General features: G+C 37.8%; 1 long non-coding RNA gene across 1 annotated transcript; it reads right to left on the bottom strand.

Moving 5' to 3' along the window:
- Window positions 1-1030: 1030 nt before the first annotated feature.
- Window positions 1031-15758, bottom strand: LOC108348752 (uncharacterized). The gene is made up of 3 exons (XR_001842050.3): window positions 15553-15758; window positions 6575-6764; window positions 1031-1725 (listed from the first exon to the last, which is right to left on the bottom strand). It is a non-coding gene; the product is annotated as an uncharacterized LOC108348752 (long non-coding RNA).
- Window positions 15759-19474: the final 3716 nt, after the last annotated feature.

Raw genomic sequence — 19474 nt, 5'->3', positions numbered from 1 at the left:
AAAGGAGACAAAGAATTGTGGAGATGTGTGAGTGAATCTGATTGGAGGAGAAGGTGGGGAGTGAAGCTCTGGTGATTCCTCGAGGAGTCTCGATCCCTTCATGGCACGTGATGTAAGGTGGCTCCTGGCAAACCAGTGAGACAGAACAAAGGACATGAGTCCAAGGCAATATTCCCAATTCCCTCAAAAAATCGAGAGATGGGCAAGAGGAGGGCTCTGTCCCTGAAAAGCAGGCCGAGGATCTGGGATCTTGATGACTGGAATGGATGACCATGTTTATTTCCATTTTGATTTTCAACTGTTATTCTCCCATTTCTGTATTTAAATCAGCCCATGATTTATAGGCTGTTTCTTTATCGTGCTTTATCCATTTCTCAGTTTTTCACCTCTTGATTGGCTAATATTCTTTGCACTGAAGTATACTTTGGTACCCAAATCTTGGAGAAATTTCTGACATCAAAGAAATTTCTAGTTTTTGCTGTAGATATTTTGGGAAGTTGAAAATGTTGTGTTTCTTAGAACTTTGAAGGTATCACTCACTGTCATTAGGGGGACTGTTACCTTTAACAGATTCACAGCCAGTATTGCTTATCTTCTGTGAACAGAACTTGTCATGTACCCACTGATCAGTCACATTGCTATGATATAACAAAAACACTATAGACCAAGTGGCTTAAACAGCAGATGCTTGCTTTTCTCAGTGGGGCTAGTGTAAAGTCTAAATGATGAAGTCAGAAGCAGTGTTAAGTGTCTTTGTTTGATTCTTCTGGATTTGTGGATGTCTTCTAGTCTTCTATCTCTTTGTAACTTCACGGTACAGATAGGAAGCAGAGAGAGAGAGAGAGAGAGAGAGAGAGAGAGAGAGAGAGAGAGAGAGAGAGAGAGAGCCTGCCTATGATTTCAGTGCTACTCCATAGTTTAGAACTCCACCATCATGATCAGCTCACCTCCCATAGTGCCATGAACATAAGGGTTTAAGGCTGACACATTAAGAATATATGACTCATACTATTTCTGCAGAATTGTAGAAATAAAATAATTCTTGCAAAATATACCTCATAATTCTGTCTCAAATTTTCTGACTTTAGTGTGCCATTTTAATTTGTACATTTAAGGTTTTCCCCCTTTCTATATCATTCACCTATAATATTACTTAACAGTATTATTTCTTTTATGGAAAATTTATCTTCAAAATACCACTTATGAGTATACATGATTTCCTTCTTTTTTCACATCACTGAGAACTCTAGACAACAGCAGTTTATTTCTGGTTCTTTATTATTACTTCTAATATGACTTTCACTTTATTAAAGTTTGCTTTTCTTTTATGTTTCCTCTATGACTTATGACAGCTCTGCTTTTCCACACCCATTCTTTATTTATTCACTCATTTTCTCATTTATATATTCTAGTGTCATCATGGTATTTATATTCCTTTGAAAACTAGCAGGCTGAAAGTTTTTGAGATATAAGCATGAATGTTGGGGTATTCGGTAGGTTTTCTTACAGTTCGAGGTTTTGGAAATGTCATTGTTTTTCCCGTTTTTGTTCACGGTGGATTTTTGTGAGAAGACTGAAACTTAAAGACGCTTTTGCTCAACTATTTAAACTGAAGTTTTACAACGAAGTTGAAGTCCAAAGATGTCTTCTGTTCTATGCCTGTGGTAACATCACAGATAGCTACTTGGTAGGATTGATCTCTTGAGACTAGGAGTGGTAAAATGCCTAGAAGAGAGCAATGGTAGATATTCAGAACAAATGATCATTCTTCTAATTCATCCAACTACATGTGGCTCAGAAATTTGGAGTGTAGGAAGAAAGAATTATTGGTCCAATATCAGAAACACAACAGCAGTATTAAACATTGTAGAAGTGGTTTCAAAGAACATGTACTTTGTTCACAGCATAAAATATGACAAGTTAAATTCTAGGGATGGAATAGCATAGCCAAAAGATTGGGTTGGTCTGGACCAGTTTAGCAGAGAGGATTGAGATGTGAAAAATGTGACCAGAGAGCCTGATTTTGGTCTTTTCTACGTGTGTTGAGCAATATTATATTGTGTTTACCTTTTATCAAGCCTTCATTTTCTTGTGGGGAATATTTAAAATGCTTCTTATAAATAGGACATGATCTCTGATATCACTATACATACAGATCTGAATCAATATATGGACTTTGAATCAATATATTTATTCTTGGTCACATTTTTTTTAAAAAGGAAAGAAAAATGTTACACGGTCAGGAAGACAAAAATTAACAGTACAAAACTGAATCTCACAAAACCAACTGGCCACAAGATGTGCACTTTTTGATGTTCTTTTTCATTTCAATTTTTAAAAATAATAAAATTGCATTGAGAACACTTGTGGGAGGGGTACAATCTCATAGGATACGGTGACAGCTGAAAATATAAGATGGCTAAAGCATAGACTGAACTGTACATGTTTCAAAATGAGTCACATCTCCCTTAAAGAAGTCCATTGCATTTTCTGTAGTTTCTCCAGTGTCTATTAAGTAGTAGGTGCACAATGTTAACAATAGCAAACAACTATATTACTTATATCTGTATCTGATGTCACCCATTAAGTCCTATTTATAAGACACTCTCTGAACATTCCCCACAAGGAAACTAAGGCTCGGTAAAATATGAATACTTCATACTATAATACTGCTTGATACATTGAGATAAGGCTGAATTCAGGCTAACTGGCTGCAAAATATATTTGGTGAATGATAATGAAAAGACAGAAGGAAGAACAAGAAGAAAGGAAGCTACAATGGAAGGAATGAGTGATATAATCAAACATCTTAAGATCCTTCAATATCATGGTACAAAATGAAAAAGTTTTCTTAAAGCAGCCAGTAACCAATCATACCTATTTTTATACTATGGAAGATTCCTTCAGGGCCAGTGGAAATACACATTTTCTATAGAGACTCTGCCTCTAAAGAAACAGGGAGCATTAAATATATGTTAATTAAACATGCATTAAATGCTATTAAAAAGCAAAGCAAAGTGACTCTGACAGTGGTGAAGACAGTAGAAAGAAACTGATGTGGAAAGATCCCAGTTGGCTTTGTAAGATCCCGAACTGATGTTGATTTCTGCCTTCCTGACCACACAACATTTTTCTTTAATTTTGTAAAAATGTGAACAAGCACGAGTGTACTGATTTAAAGTTTTATTCAGGTATAATTGTTATATGAACAGTGGAAAATATGAATGAACTTGGGAATACTTATAGACCTGCTCCTTTACATACAAGAAAGACAATCAATTTGTCCTCATCTCCAGAGTTTCTTCTTGCCTTTTTTTGGTTCTTTTTTTTTTTTTCTTTCGGAGCTGGGGACCGAACCCAGGGCCTTGCGCTTCCTAGGTAAGCGCTCTACCACTGAGCTAAATCCCCAGCCCCTCTTCTTGCCTTTTTTCCATCATTAGTGGCTTGGAGATATTTTTTTGTTATGGTCATACACCAAAATGAAATCTAGCCACAACCTACTTTTTAAGTTCATGTTGCAGCTTTGGCATAGAAGTGCATGGAAAATCACTAGACCTTATATTATCTTGCATGTATAAACTTTAAAGCATTTTAAAAAATTATTCATATACTCCCATCCACCATTTCTAGAAATCACTCCTTGCTTGTATGAGTTGAGCTGTTTTAGATGCCAGATGTAAAAGATAATGCAGATCATATAATGGAACATTAGCCTCAATAAAACAAGGGCTCCTACTGAATGCTACAATGTAGATGAATCTGGAAGACACTATACTAAAGCTATAACCCCAAGAGAATAGTCAGTCATTTGCACAAATAGGTGGAGAAAAGATGAATATGGCCCAAAACAATGTTCAAGAACTCAGCTCTCCTTAATCAATAAGGACAGCTCTCTAGGTGCCAGGCTGATGGCTTGGTGGTTTAGAGCACTGACTGCTCTTTCAGACGATTCAGGTTAGATGCTCGTCACCCACAACAGCTCACAACTGTCTGTAACTCCAGACCTAGGATATCTAAGAGTGTCCTCTTCTTACCTCCGTGGCCACTACATGGGCATGGATCACAGACATTCACGCAGAGGAAACACTCATCCACATATAAAATTGAAAAACAAAGAGAACAGCTACCCAAGGCAAGAAAGATTAAAGGTGTTATATGCAAATTTGATGAATGAAATTAGAAGAATTCTTAGTCCCTTTCACAGTCAATGTTATTTACACCTTAAGGATAACATACATGGATACAGTTTTTAATTCATATCTGAATGTATGTTATCATAAAACTCCCAAGTTTAAATAGAAAATGAGTCAAAAACGAAATTCCCCATGCTGAATGTAGCCTTAGTACTCATGTTCCACACTTTACAGAAAGGACCGTTCCATGAGTCTATGCAGGACAGTTAGCGTAGGGAATGGCTGGACCATGCTTCCATATGACTGCTCCTATACAGTAGCTGTGTGATATGACTTTTCTTGGCATCAGCTCCTTACTGTCTAATTGCAATCGTACTTGCCACACTTAACTATATTTCACTGACTCTAAAACATGAATCAAATTGCAGGTGTTGATGGTAGGCTAGTGAAGTAATTAGTCAGTCTTCAGAGTTCTTGATCTTACCCTGCCCAGGCCTGATTAACCATGGCTGCCTAGGGTTCATCAGTTTCTACCCTGATTCCATTATTAATACACCCATATGGTGTCATTTGATTCCTGAAGGAAAATCCCTGAATGTGACTTCACAACTAGTAGCCAACTCTGTGTCCTACATGTACTCTTACTTCCCAGGTATTCTGGATCCTTTTCCAGGACTGAATTTCTCCCTTCTCAGATTTCTGTGTTTCTTCTTGCTTACACAGCTTCATTTGACCACTGTAATAGCACACTTCCACAGCTCTGCATATTTTTTGGTCTACCAGGAATAGTCTTTTGACAGAATATCATTCTACCATATACCAATTCTCACTACATTTTCTCTTACAAATATTTATATTTGCCTTGAGCTTATTAAGACAGATTGTTGGAAATCAAAGCTCAAGACGTATATTCATTCATCAACTATGATGTCATTGCCAGTTCATACTATTAATACCCCTGAATGACTGGTGGCAGTACTAATAACTTGAGCTCTTGTTTGTTTGCTTTTATTTGCATAATTGTATTACTTTCTCATATATTATTAACAACAGAATACAATCTTTAATTGATTGCCAAATGTAATCTGACTCACTTCAAAGATAAGAGAAATGATAGCTCCCTAAATCCTATTTACATTCACATTTACAGAGAGTAAAAATAGAGTAGCGTAGTGAAACTGAAATAAATTTAAGATTTTTGCAAATAAGTATTATAAAATATATTAAAATGACAGTCCAAAATGTTTAGATTTATTCTTTTCTGTTCAGAAACCCTATAGAAATGTGTTACGTAAGTGAGTGCGTATACAAACAACTGGATTGATTGAAGTCTATTTTAGACTCCAATACACATCTATACTTTGAATAAAATCAATTAAACCACCTATAACATCTTTTAAGAAGTTCAGTCATTACACAGTGTAAAATCGTTTCTTATGTTCAATAATAAAGAGTTTGGGCCTGATGTAGAGTTACTTTAAAGCATTTTTATGGTCTTTAAGTAAAGATATGATTTGTGTGTGTGTAGTTTGCACTTAAAATCTGAATCTGGAAAACTATAAAATACTGAAGCTAAATTTGGAAACTATAAACCAATACTCAGCTTATTAGAGACATCCATGGCACTAATGAATATAATCGATGCTTTGCATCCAGAAAAATGCCTATAAATATAAATTAGCTGAGAATGAAGATGTGTCATAAATGCATAAGATTCTTGAGTTCATTGTAAAATTAATGTTTTTTTCCACTCCTCTTATATTTGTACAGATTCTGAAATGCTGAAAATTCCTCCTTAAAATGTTACTTGTACCAATGAGACACTGTGGAGCAGAGATAAAGAAACAACCTTTTCTTTTAGAACTTCAAGTGTATCATTAGATGAATTTAATCACATAAACAGAAGGAATAAACCTTCAAAATCCTGACCAAGTAATATGTTGTACTGCCTCAGATTTGAGTTATGAATGACATACAACAGACCGACCTTATAAAACATATTCTACTGTTATTATTTGGTACTGTTGAACTTCAATTTGAATTTTATTTGGAGTTATTTCTTTGAAAACAAAAGGGGGAAGTATGTATTTGAGGATTTTGTAGCGGATTGATGGCAACAGTGACTCTAAGACAGTCTGTGTTTGGTCCCATGAGAGGTGAAGCAATCCATTCTGGTTCCAGTATATTAACATGACTTCAAAGCCCTGGGTTAAACCATTTCCACAAAGAGCAGATGTTTATCTAACATGACACTATTGTGTTGTCCGTAAACATGTTCTTAACACACATGGGTCTCTCTGTGGCTATAATTTAAGGTGGACAAAGGTGTCCCATCATTACAAGGAGATATTTTCAGAAGTTGTATCCAGGCTTGATATTCTGAACATGATTTGCACTGTAGTCACTCACTGTTTTGTGTGGCTTAATGCAATAAAGCCCACCTGTTATTTTTGGCTGCTTTATTTGGACCATCTGCTCCGCAAAGAATGAAAAGCTCAACTGTGGATGGAGAATTGTCTACTCCTCATGTGTCAATAATTTATTTATTCTCTCTATCCAAGCCTTCAGGTCACTGCAAAACTGTTTATCTATTCACTTTTCAATACAAGCCAATGTTTAGGAATTTGTTTTCTGAAAAAAAAATCAACATACAAAATTAGATGTTTGCTCATTCATAATTTTACTCCTCTCAATAAAACGATTGCTGGATGCATTTACTTGCAGGACTCTGATTCCTTCAATGTAGGCTGAGTGTCTGTTGTGGCCAATTGTTAATGATGACTGAGAAGTCCTACATCTTTCTCGGTTCAGGTGGTTACACAAGCTTCACATAGGAGCACAGCTAAATTAACATGGAGCCCTGACGAGAAGCAGTAATTAAGAGCAGGTATTATGGTAGTTAACTACTGCTGTTGGTTGGAAAGGCTTTACAGTCTTTACCCTAAAACATTTCACAGCACAAGGCATTAAGATCACAACTTAATCTTTTGTCCATCAGCTAATGGTGACAGCATTGTTCTGTCCAGGACCCAGGCACCTTTTTAAAACTTCAGTTTACCATCTTTTAGTAGGTAGGCGGCATTATCTGGACATCTAGCATCCCTAGGGATGGTCTCAGGATTGTCTCCATGGGTTGATACCCAACAGTCTTTGACTGCCTACCATGTAACAACCAATTATTATGTCCTCCTCCTCTTCTTTTTCTAGTTCCTATAGCACTTGCCATACGCATCAGGTTTTGTCTGTTGCCTTAAATTCTTTTTTCATCTTTGAGCATAGAAACTGTGCTTCATGATGGAGCTTGGCTTATGAGCTTGACATGTGTTGTGCAACACTTTGTGCCTGACGTAAGCTGTGTGCTTATAAGTCATAACCACTTGCTGCACACACTGACTGAAACTACTGTGTTCATGTCACTGGTCAAAGGGTGACCCACCTTGGACATCACATATGCCTAATAAGAAACAATTGGATATACTTAAACCTTATTTCTATACATAATTCAGTATCCTCTGTCCCAAAATATTGTCACCAGCTTTGGAACCTGCTCAGGGTAACTCTGAAAGTACAAATGCCTGTTTTAAAGAGATGTCGTAAAGACATGAATCTCATATTTCTTAGTGATAATCATATTTTGTTCTTCTTTCCAAAGGGCATGCTTGCAGAGGAATATTAGAAGAATTGTAAAAAGTCTCCTCCATGCCAGAAATATGCTTTGTGATGGAACAGGCTGGAAAGATTCAGATGCCCACAAAAGGTGTGATTTACTTCAAGTTCTTTTTGGTTTGAAACTAACACTTGAACAATGTCCAAGACAGTGACCTCTACAGAGATATTTATTGTACTCTGAAGAAGATGGATGGCGTGACAATAAACATGGTAAATGGCTGGGAACTCAGAGCTCAGATATCCTGATAGCTCTTGAGTAGTCAGCCAGGCAGCTCAAATCACTGTAATGTGAGATCAAAGGGCAGTGAGATCAAGGGCTGAAATTCCTCCTCTCAGCAACAATATGCATTGAACACACAGTGCAGGGGTTTACCTTTTCAATATTTTAAAACACATTGGTGTCATTAGTGCAGGACCATTTAAAGGTCTATAAAATTCCAATAGAAAAATCAATGGCCAGCAGAGAGCAATACTAAGGTCACATTAAAAATAGAATGAAGTAGTCAGGTCTTTCCTAATGATTTGCTGTGTGACTCGATGGGATGGCTAATAGAATAGTGATTAAATAGAGTTAAAACTAACAGCAATCCTTCAGCTGTATGTGTACATTAAAACTGCACCAATATTTTAAGTGTGTCATCAGAGACGTAATTTAAATAGTGAAGATGTAGGAGCAGAGCGGTACTAAATACATCTCCAAACAAATGACACGCATCATTGCTTCCAGGGTTTGGTTACCACTGACAAATCTTGTACTGTAAGTCTTTGTATCTTTATTTTACGGATTGCTAAATCACTCACTGGAAAATGTCTTTGATTAGTTTTTATTGCCAAGCTGATACAAACCTAGAATTACCTTGGAAGAGAGAATGTCAACTGAGAAATTTCCCAGTTCATATAGGACTGTGGGTATGTCTGTGGAGACATTTTCTATATTGCAAAATGGTGTAGGAGGACTCGGGTCATTGTGGGCAACGCATCTTTAGTTAGGCCATCCCGGGCTGAAATATTTGTCCTTATACCCACAGATAAGCTTAGTCATTACCTCTCATAAAGGACTCTTCTCTTTGCAACATTCAAAAACATTACAGAAATCATACCAACCAAAATGCAAACTTGTGAACCCCAGTCTCAATGGATACACATCTACAAATTAAGTCTTGTGCCTATGGCTCAGGGGACATTGAAAATGACAGGACAGAGAGTATTTCTTAGAGCCAGAGAATTAGGGCATTTGCTGTGAAATTCTATTTCCTACTAGTGGCAGAAACTTCACCTATAGAAGCTTACCAATGAGACTTCCTAAACATGAGCTGAACAAGATCAACAGCAACAGACATGCCAAAATGATGGAGAAAGACTATAAGGCCTCACTCAGTCCTACACAAACAACTACAGGCAACTAAGACATGCTGAAAATGAAAGGAGCTGTCTTCCCAGGGAACCACACACCAATAGGTTATCTGATAACAAATTATCATCTCTGAAACACACAAGTACCATTATACAGACTGAATAGACGATATTTAGAAATGTATATGTAATATGAACATGTAGCAACAGAAGATAAAAAGAAGTTCATAAATTGAAAAGAACAGAAATGGATATATGGGAGATTTTGGAGGCAAGAGAAGGGAGAAATGGTGGGATTCTATTATAATCTCTAAAATAAAATAAACAGAGAAGAAAGCAAGCTGGCTGAATAGGAGGCAGAGAGCCAGCCAGGAAGGAAGGAGTAAGATATACTCCTTCACAGTTTCTGCTTCAGTTCATGCTTGAGCGCTGGCACTGACTTCACTCAGTGTTGGACTGTGACCCCGGAGACAGAAGCCAAATAAACCCCGTGCTCTCTATGTTGCTTTGCTGCTGTTTTTTCGCAACAAGAGAAATCAAACCAAAACAGAAAGATTAAATAAAGCATGAGCAGATCTTCACTTTTAATGCTTGTTGGTATGTCCAGGTGGCTGTGACAATAAATATAAACTATGAACCTAGGTAGGAGAACATGATAGAGGAAAGAGACATGTGGAGGAAGGAGGAGAAGACAACAGTGTACATGACACATCAAAGTGGAGAATTGGTACTGGGGGTGAAGGGTGCAGGTGCGTTATCAGGACTGAGAAGATGAAGAAAATCAGCAAACACAAAGTGTACCTGGCAAGGTACTATAAGGAAACAATTTGTATACTAGAAGAAAAGGATTCACCACCTTGCTTAAGGTCAAGGTTACTAAAAATCTGAGGTAGGGCTCTAATCTGAAAAGTAATTCATTGTCTTATTCAAGGTGTTGAGAACTATAGAGAATAATCCTATTGTATGCATATTATTTGTAATTAGGTTTACTGCACTCATCAAAGCAGTAAATCCTGTTGCCAGTGGTGTTTCATTTTACATATCAGGACTCTAATGTTGTATCGAAAAGATTTGGGAAGTTGAGACATTTGACAGGGATATCACGTCCCTCTAAACTGTAAGGCTTCTCCAGGAGAGTTGTTTGTAACCCAGGGCGTGGCTGGGCAGGCACATTCCAGTGAGTTTGTATGACTTTCGATGGTGAATTCAACTAGAAGCAAAGACACTTTAGTTTCTAAAATCAGAAGTTCACACAGCCTCCAGCAGGCACTAACCTTGAATAAGTTATCAACTCCATCAACAAATCAACTACTAGTCACAGTTCAGAATGGGACCAAATCAAGCATAGAAGTTTATGACTAATGCCATGCTTCCCCAATGGCCCTACACCTCACCTGGATTCGGCCAGGAAGTTATTTGATGGTATGGCCTTGCAAAGGCAGCCAGTGGCACAGCATCTCCATTAGCTGCAAACAACTGAATAAGTTCTTCAAAATCAAGTCAAATGACCCATCTGGAAGCTGTTGGTTTCTGCTGAACCTTGTGAGTTTTCAGAAGCCAAGAAAGTTTCATGCAGACAATTTCTTGCAACCATTAAGATACATTAACACAAGAACAGCTATTTTTCACAAGACCTTATTACATCTTCACTCTCCCTCTCCATGGTCCTTACCTGCTTTCTGATCCATAAGGGTAGAACAGTAGAAAGCTGATTATAGATTAGATGAGGTTTAATTATGAATGTTAATGTTAATAGGTACCATATTGATAGTATGGCATGTAAAATGGCCTTGAGAATGGCCTAATCTCAATTATTTGGCCTCTTTAGGTCAACAGCTATGTCTTATTTTATTTCCAAGTATCTAACATAATGAATTACACAACAGTAATGAAGAAACTCTAAGAATCAAATCTTAACTAACCTGAAGCCTGACCATGGATGAAGGTTAGCTAAAGAGGGATATGAAACCCTTTGTCCCTACCCTAGTCTTTTTAATTGACTCGAAGCCTGGCCATGGATGAAGGCTATGTAAAGAGGGATACACAACCCTGTATTCCTACCCTAGCCCTCTTGCTACATTTTCTCTTGAGGATTCTTTATTTTTTCTGCTTCCAATGTTGTCCTTGCCTCTAAGGTTACTGCTTCTTCTCTTCTACTTTATATTTTATAGGAAAGTTGAAATGACGCTCAGCGTTTTAGAAAGACTGCCCTCAGCACAGGAACAACGGTATATATATATATATATATATATAAACACTGGAATTTTGATCAACTATAGAGAAAAATGAGATCATGACACGTGGCAGCAGAAATGGAAGAGCAAGAGTTACGTTAAGTGAAATAAGCTAAACTCAAAATATACAAACACCACATGTTTTTGCCCATATGTGGAACTTTACATTGATTAATGTATATTTTTAATTATGAGTATGGGTCATAAACTTAGAAATGGATATAAGAATGAAGGAAGGCACAGGGGTATTAAGGAAGGGAAGACAGGGAAAATGGACATTGAAGGAGAGACAAACAATAATAAAAAATGACACACATGCATGAAAATACCCTTCAAAACTCATTACCTAAGTATGATAAATTAAGAAGTAAAAATAAATTTTATGAAAATTTACTTAAAAATAGTAACTAAGAAACAGATAAAATATATCTTGATACAGAATACAACTTACTCATTTTCCTATGGGAACACTAGTCTTGCTTTCAGAATGTAAACACTAAAAAACCAAACCTTCAATTCTAGCTTCTCTAAGTTCCAAGAAAAGGAAGTTAAAGTTCTTGTTCAGGGGCAGGAACTCCTTGACATGGTTTTGAGAACTGCTGGAAATATTGTCTTATTTCCCAAAGACCCTGGGAAACTCTACCATAAGCAGCAAGTGCCCAATGCAGGAGGCTGGCTCACAAATATCCCTACGATACAGCATAAAGTTCTGCAGGTAGGAACTGAATTGAAGACAATGAATTCATCCTGGAGTTGAATTTCTCAAGAAGGCTGGCTTGAGGCCTGCCTTTAGCAAGTGTGTTTTTTTGAGTATTTTCACCTTCTTCCAAATAGTCTCTAAACACAGTCCTGTGAAGCACACCACCGCAGGTTGAAACATTCTAAATTTGACAATGTTTCAACAAAATTTAAGACTCGTGGTGGGTTCTTTGTAAAGGTGATTTAGCAAGAAGTGCCAAAAAACAATCTATGGGAAGGTTTCTCTGCCTCCTGTAACCTGATAATTTCAAGGAGATATTTGCTTCGGTTTATCGTTTCCATAGATATAGATCTAAATGGGAATGCTGCATTTTCACAAAGGACTATGAAATAAATAATGGCAGATGGTATTGGAACAAATTCCCTTAGACTATTCATTCTTTCTCCATATTAAAAAAAGGTTTAAGGACTGGGAAAATTATTTAGTGGTTATAGTACTTCTCATGCAAGCCGGAGACTCAAAGTTTAGACCCACAGAGCCTATATAAATTCTAGTCTCAAAAGGCCAAGACAGGGGATCCTGAGAGCAAGCTGATGAGAGAGACTGAAAGAACAGGCAGCTCTGGTTCCGATTGATAAACTGTGCTTGAAGTCTAAGGTGATGCAGTTATGGATGACACTTCCTGATATCAACCTTAATTCTCCACCCACATACACATTTGTGCACATACATGTGCAAACACGTATGCATACATGTATTCAATACACACAAATGAAAATTATAAAAGAAAAATTTATGTCTTAGAGTGGATATTATTCTTTGTTCTATGATTTATTAGCCCTTTATATGAATTGATATCTAAGGCAAACATTCATTTAACTTTTATCTATAGTAAAAATGTCTACTATCAACTGTGTACTTATCATCTATAATCTACTTGTCATCTGTTTATCTATCTATCTATCTATTTATCTATCTATCTATCTGTCATCTAATTCAGATAAAGAGCTAAAGGAGCAGTGCCTATTTAATGAATATCATTCAATTAAACACTCCTTTTTCTTATGTTCATGTTTCTCTGTTCAACTAAAAATAACCAATATAGGTTCAAAAGTTGGTTAAGTGAGTTTTTGAGGATGCAGCATCTTGGTTGGAGTAATGAGATTTCTTCAAGGAAAAGGCTGATTGAAAGAGGGTAGAAAATTGTTAACTAATTCTGTCAAGGTTTATATTAAGTCCAGTTATTAGCTGCACATTTTCTAGCTTATGTAGACTGCTCCGGTTAACATTGCCTGTGATAGTCAAATGGTGGCACTGAATTGTCTTTCTGCCTGATCCATTTGACAGAGATATTAAAAACTAGAGTTATGCACATATTCCATACACATACATTCCCCTTTCTATCTCTGGCTCCCTTTGTTTTCTATTTTAGAGCCATTGGACGCAAGAGTCTAACAATACTGTATCAAATATCGCAAAAAGCAAAGTGGGTCTTTCTGCTCCTGTCCCATTCGGTTTTCTCTCACTCTCAAGAAAAGAGAGCACTTCCAGACAGTCTTGGGCTACTATAGCTCCAGTGTCTGGATGCATATAGTTCTCAGAGGACCTGGTAAACTATGCCTGGCCACTCCTCTTTCCTAGACCCATTTCACCGAAGTTACAGTGCTTAGAAGTGCTTCCTGCTGACTCAGTCATTCCACATGAAAGAAGGGTCAATAAGGTATTTCTTTGTCTAGGACTCTCCATGGGAAATCTAAGACCATATTTAGATATGGCACTATGGTTCTTATAGGAAATCTAGGATCAGGGCATTCCAATACAACTGAGTATGCTGATGGGTGTGGAGAGAAGAATGGTGAGCATGCTGTGTGCTGAATAAAGAGGTGACAAGTATTGCTGTAGGAGGAAGAATGGGCATTGTCTCGGCTCATTTCCTGTGTGGCAACTCCTAAGGTGTAAAAGTCACTTTTATTCACCAGATGTAATTGTCGTCTTGGAGGCTTACTGTTGAATAAGCTCACACTTTATAGTTCGTTCTCAGCTCTGACTGTCTAGCTTAATACAGCTGTCCAGGCTCAAACTCCTCTCCAAGTTGACTGATTCAATCTGGCTTTTCACAGCTTCTCACTGAATTGCTCTGTTAGGTCTCAAACTAACTCTGGCAATTTCTGTTCTAATCTTGGGGCTGCTTCTTATTCTCTGGCTTTAACTGCCTTTGCTGACCTACACTGCACAAATCGCGCTGACTGAACTGATTCCCAGCAGACTGACCAAACTGAATGAACTGACAGCTCTCTCCCTGTGCTGCTCTTAAGTAGCTTTTCTCCTGAGAGTTCGGTACGTCATATCACTGATTCATTCTGTCAAATATTTCTCTGATTGATCATTTTGTCTGCCCCTCAACTAGATGTCATTGTTTGGGCTTAAAAATATGTACTAAAGGAGTCCGGCCAGAGGGATTAAAGGTGTATACTAAGGGTATGTCTGCATTCTAGCCGGATCACATAGACCTAGAAAGTTTTGAATTTGGTCAAAACAGCCATGTTTCGGGATTAAAATTCTTCTATGCTGAGGGACAGATCTGTTACAGGCAGTCCATTCCGTGACCAGTTCATATTTCATGGATAACTAATTAGATAGTACTCAAGCTACTCCAAGAATTGTGGTGTTCTCAGCTATGGGCTCTCAGTTATGACGCTCTTCCATTGTTGAGTTTCTAGTTTCTTGTCTAAGTCAAGTCTCTGGGCTAATTGTTGCAGATTACAGACCCTGCTGTATGCACATGGTTCTCCCATTCTCAGTTCCATTTTGTGTCAGTAAAAATGTTGCTTTCCTCTGTATGGATTCCTAATGTCCTATTTTCTAAAGAAGCAGAGGGTAGTAAAGATTCTTACCACAAGTCAGGTGGTAACTATGACATGCACTGTGCCCCTAGATACTCTGATGGTTGACTGATGTTTACTACAGGCCCTAAAATTAATACTTCCTCCTGAATTTTGGCATTCAGAAGAGTCTGGCATTCAAGATTTGGGTGTGTCTAGTGTCTTATTGTAACATAAGATTTTTGGGTTTTCTGTGTAAAGTGGGGACACAGGAAGTGATGTTATACACACACATAACTATATCACTGTTTTATTTTCTTAGCTTTTCATTATTCATCAAATGTTATTTTATCTGTGTAGATTACAAAACGATTGACTTCCTATGAAAAGATGAAAACAGGGAAAGCATATAAATACCTTATATATTTGAATCACTGAATACTTGGCCTTTTCGCAAGGAATACAAACAACAACAACAACAACAATGACAACAACAATAAGACCCCACTTACAATAGGGAATTTTCTATCACACATGCATAAGAAAATAGAGAATGATCAATAAACCTGTGCTATTCTTGAACACTTGACTAAAATACAGCTATTGTCACAGGGATCAACCTGCCTTCTCCAGATGCGTACCTAAACACTCATGGCTTCTCACTTTTGATTAGTCATTCTTCTGATTTGAGACGGTCTTTAATGAAATCTGTTCCATCATCAAGAGCAGGGAAACCTCATAGTTAAAGAGTCCAGTGACTGACTACTATCTGAGCTTGAAGATAGCCAGAAAGTCTCCTCTCCACTGGCCCTGTCAGCTCTCTTTGTTTCATAGAACTTTACAGATATTTATGCCATGGTAACTGAAGAACTTCTCATTCATTTTTCTAAAATATGCTCCTAGTGGCTGGCCTTGAACTTTATAGAAGAGATTAGAAATACATAGAATACTTGCCATCTCGTAAATCACTTTTGTTTATGTTAGCTGTTGTCTCTTAGAGGTGTTTGTGATTAAATCTAACCTTGTGTACCCTTGTGAGGGACAGGAAGAGTTAATCCTTTAACTATTGATGAACCTTTGCTTCTGCTGGTCATTACTGCTAAATGATAGGCCAGTAAGGGAAAGAACAAAATGACTAGGTTCTGATGACACAAAAGAAGGTCAGGGAACAGGAGTGGTGGGGAGCCCCCCCCCCCAAAAAAAACCCAAAATCAATCCTTAAGGTATCCTAATGGCAGTGGGGTTGGAAAAAAGCCAATTTAATTTTTTGCTGGAAAGAGTAGTCTGCCACAACCTTAAGGGGGTCATCCAAATACGGTTAGCTATAAATTGAATTGAAATAGACAAACAACCTTTCCAATCTCAGCCTTCAAATTGGTTTTCAAATGTTTTAAAATCATTAGTTCTATTAGCATAAAATGAATGAGCTATTAGTAGGCTTGTGTAAATTGCAAATTAAGAGAACAAGAAAAATCTGAACTTGACAATGTCTTCTTTTGATTAAATACCTGCTTTATGTTTTTAGAAGAGAAAGAATAATGAAATATTGGGCTTAATGCAAATGGCTTCTTTCAGTATCCATCACTTAATATGGAATATACATTTGCAGTAAGAGCTAAAATAGTATCCCAGAGTGATGCAGAAGGAAAAGAATATTTCCATTAAACTAAAACATCTCATCATTCACTCTGACAAACCCATGACAGTATTTAACATATGTGAACAATAGGCATCTTGGAACAATATCAAATTCTTATCCTAAATAATAATATAGTGTATAAATTAGGAAACTGGATCTGTTAAAAAAGGAGAAGGCATGAGATTCAAAAGCAGGATGTGAGAGGTGATGTTTGGAAAGCATTGGAGGTGGGAGGAAGGATGGATAGGATCTAATATATTGTATTCTTGTGTGAAATTAACAAATAAAAATAACAATTACAAATAAATGATATTCAAGGCACGTAAAAACATTTTTACATGTTTACATGTATCTAACATTAAAACTATTAATTTTATAAACCTAAAATTTAAAATCCAAAAATGAAAAACGTCAATCATTTCTTCAAAATCACTCTTCATAAGTAAAAGAGATATCACTGAATAAATTGAAAGACCCACCCCATGAGTCTTAACTCAGAGCTGCAACAGGCTTGAAGGAGCCCAGGCACGCCCAGATACCTAGGGCCGAGTCACCCTTAAAACTAACAGACCATAAAAGGAAAGGAATACAGAACAGACTAGGAGTACCGGATCTGGCAGGAAGGGATAAGCCCCTAGCCCCCGACATTCAGGACGTCCCAGCCCGCACGTACTCTTTTACCATGTTACAACCTCATTCGAATATGATCCAAACCTGCCAATGTGTGTAGCTATACCTTATTACCTCATCATGTGAAATAACCAATCATATGTGAACATGTCTATATGCCTCATTTAAATCCACCAATCCCCGTAACTATGCATCTGCTTCTGTAAGCCCGCTTCTGCTTCCCCAAACCCTATAAAAGCCCCATGCTGGAGCTGCTGGGCGCGCAAGTCCTCCGAAGAGACTGTGTGCCTGCAGGTAACTGTGTTTTCCAATAAACCCTCTTGCTGATTGCATCCGAGTGGCCTCGGCTCGGTCATTGGGCGCTTGGGGTCTCCTCCTGAGGGAAAGGTCCTCTCCGGAGGTCTTTCAAAATGATAAGTGCTAACATTTACTTTTGGTTATTTGTTTGTTTGCTTGCTTGCCTGTTTGTTTGTTTGTTTGTTTGTTTGTTCTGAGACATGATCTCACTATGTGTTGCTGGCAAGTCTACTCACTATGTAGAACAGATTGGCCTCAAAACTACAGGGATCCACCTGCATTGGTATTTACTTCTTTATTATTTTCCTTACTATTTGTTTGTTAAAATCAGAACTTGCTGTTTAACCCAGGATGACCTTGAATTCAGAATTCCCTGTCTCAGACCAAGGGCCGGGATTGCAGTTGTGAAACACCATTTCTGGTTCCTGAATTTCATTTTATTATCCATTACAGTGAGCCTACAGGGCTGAATTAAACTGCCTTTACATCCTCTAACCTGGAACACCGAGGCCTTGGTTCAGTCTGATCTGCTTGGCAAGCTTCATCCTTGCTCTTCAATATATGTCTTTCAAACTTTCCCCTTTAATTTATGACCAACTAAAAAATTACATGTACTCTAATCAGCCTTTGCAAACTTTGGAATCAAAGGGAACCTCTTCTTCCCTCTTATCCCATTGGCAAATCATTATTGATTGTTCAACAACCAATACATCCAAGTGCTATAGATTTTACCTCTGAAGGCACAGAATAGTTGCTGGCACACAGTAAGCATTTGCTTACTCTTTGTTGACTGAACAGCTCAATACTTCTCCACTTGTGCTTTCCTCTCCTAAAATGGCCTCAGCTGTGAAGGCTCAATCTTCTTTGACCTAATACAAAACAGATTACCTAACACTTACCTTTCAGTCATGACCTCCATACCACTGTATGATAATGTGAATATGGCAGACTGTATCCGTGCCCCCCCTTTACCCCCGACTTCCACTGGCATCAAATTATTACTAAAGCCCATGATGTTTCCCTCTTCGTCCACTGGTATACAATTTCCTGTAGATGCTTCGTGCCCTAGTCACATCAGGTAGTAGCTGGAACATTCTAAATTTTATAAGGACCTGCATAATTCTAAAGGTTCATTATTTGATAAAAAAAGTAAATTCGCATGTGGAAAGAGATCAGTTGGTGAAGTACATGTCAGCGAAGTGTGAATACCTGAGTTTGGATCCTCCATAAAAATAGGACACAGGAGGACAAAGTCAGCACTGGAGAGACAGAGGCAGACAGATTCCTGGAGCACATTGATTTGTCAGTCAATCTAGCTCAATTGATGAGCTTCTGGTACAGCGAGATTCTGTTTCAGAATATAGGGTAGAGGCAGTTGGGCTAACATCTGAGAGCAAGCTCTGGCCTCTATATGCACATGCACATGTGCATATACCCATATGACCATGTACATTACACACACACACACACACACACACACACACACACACACATACATACACACACATACACACACATACACACACATACGCACACGCACGCGCGCACACACACACATACACATACACATACACATGCACACACATACACACACACACACGCACACACACACACACACACACACACACACACATACACATGCACACACAATGCCCATGTGAAAAATCTAAACTTACAAGAGCATTTGGAGCAAGTTTCTTTTTTCCCTGTATAGGGAGTATCTCCCTGTGTGATTTTTTTTTAAGCTAAGCATTGTTTCACATATGCATGCTCTGAAATTTACAAAAGATCAGGTAGGTGTAGACATTTAGACTTCTTTGTACCATTTTTGTTGCAGTTAGATCTTCTTTCAAAATAATTTACTTTCATAATCATCTCAGTTGTCACCCTTAGCCTGGCCAGTACTTTTCAATGGCGATTTCAGCCACACTGCTATAAGGCAATGTCAAGTCCTATGTGGTCATGTAAAGGATGGCATGACAAGGTTTCTGCCCCTG

The sequence above is a fragment of the Rattus norvegicus genome, chromosome 18 (assembly GCF_036323735.1).
Source record: "Rattus norvegicus strain BN/NHsdMcwi chromosome 18, GRCr8, whole genome shotgun sequence".
Lineage (NCBI taxonomy): Eukaryota > Metazoa > Chordata > Mammalia > Rodentia > Muridae > Rattus > Rattus norvegicus.
This window is presented reverse-complemented; position numbering and strand designations above follow the sequence as displayed.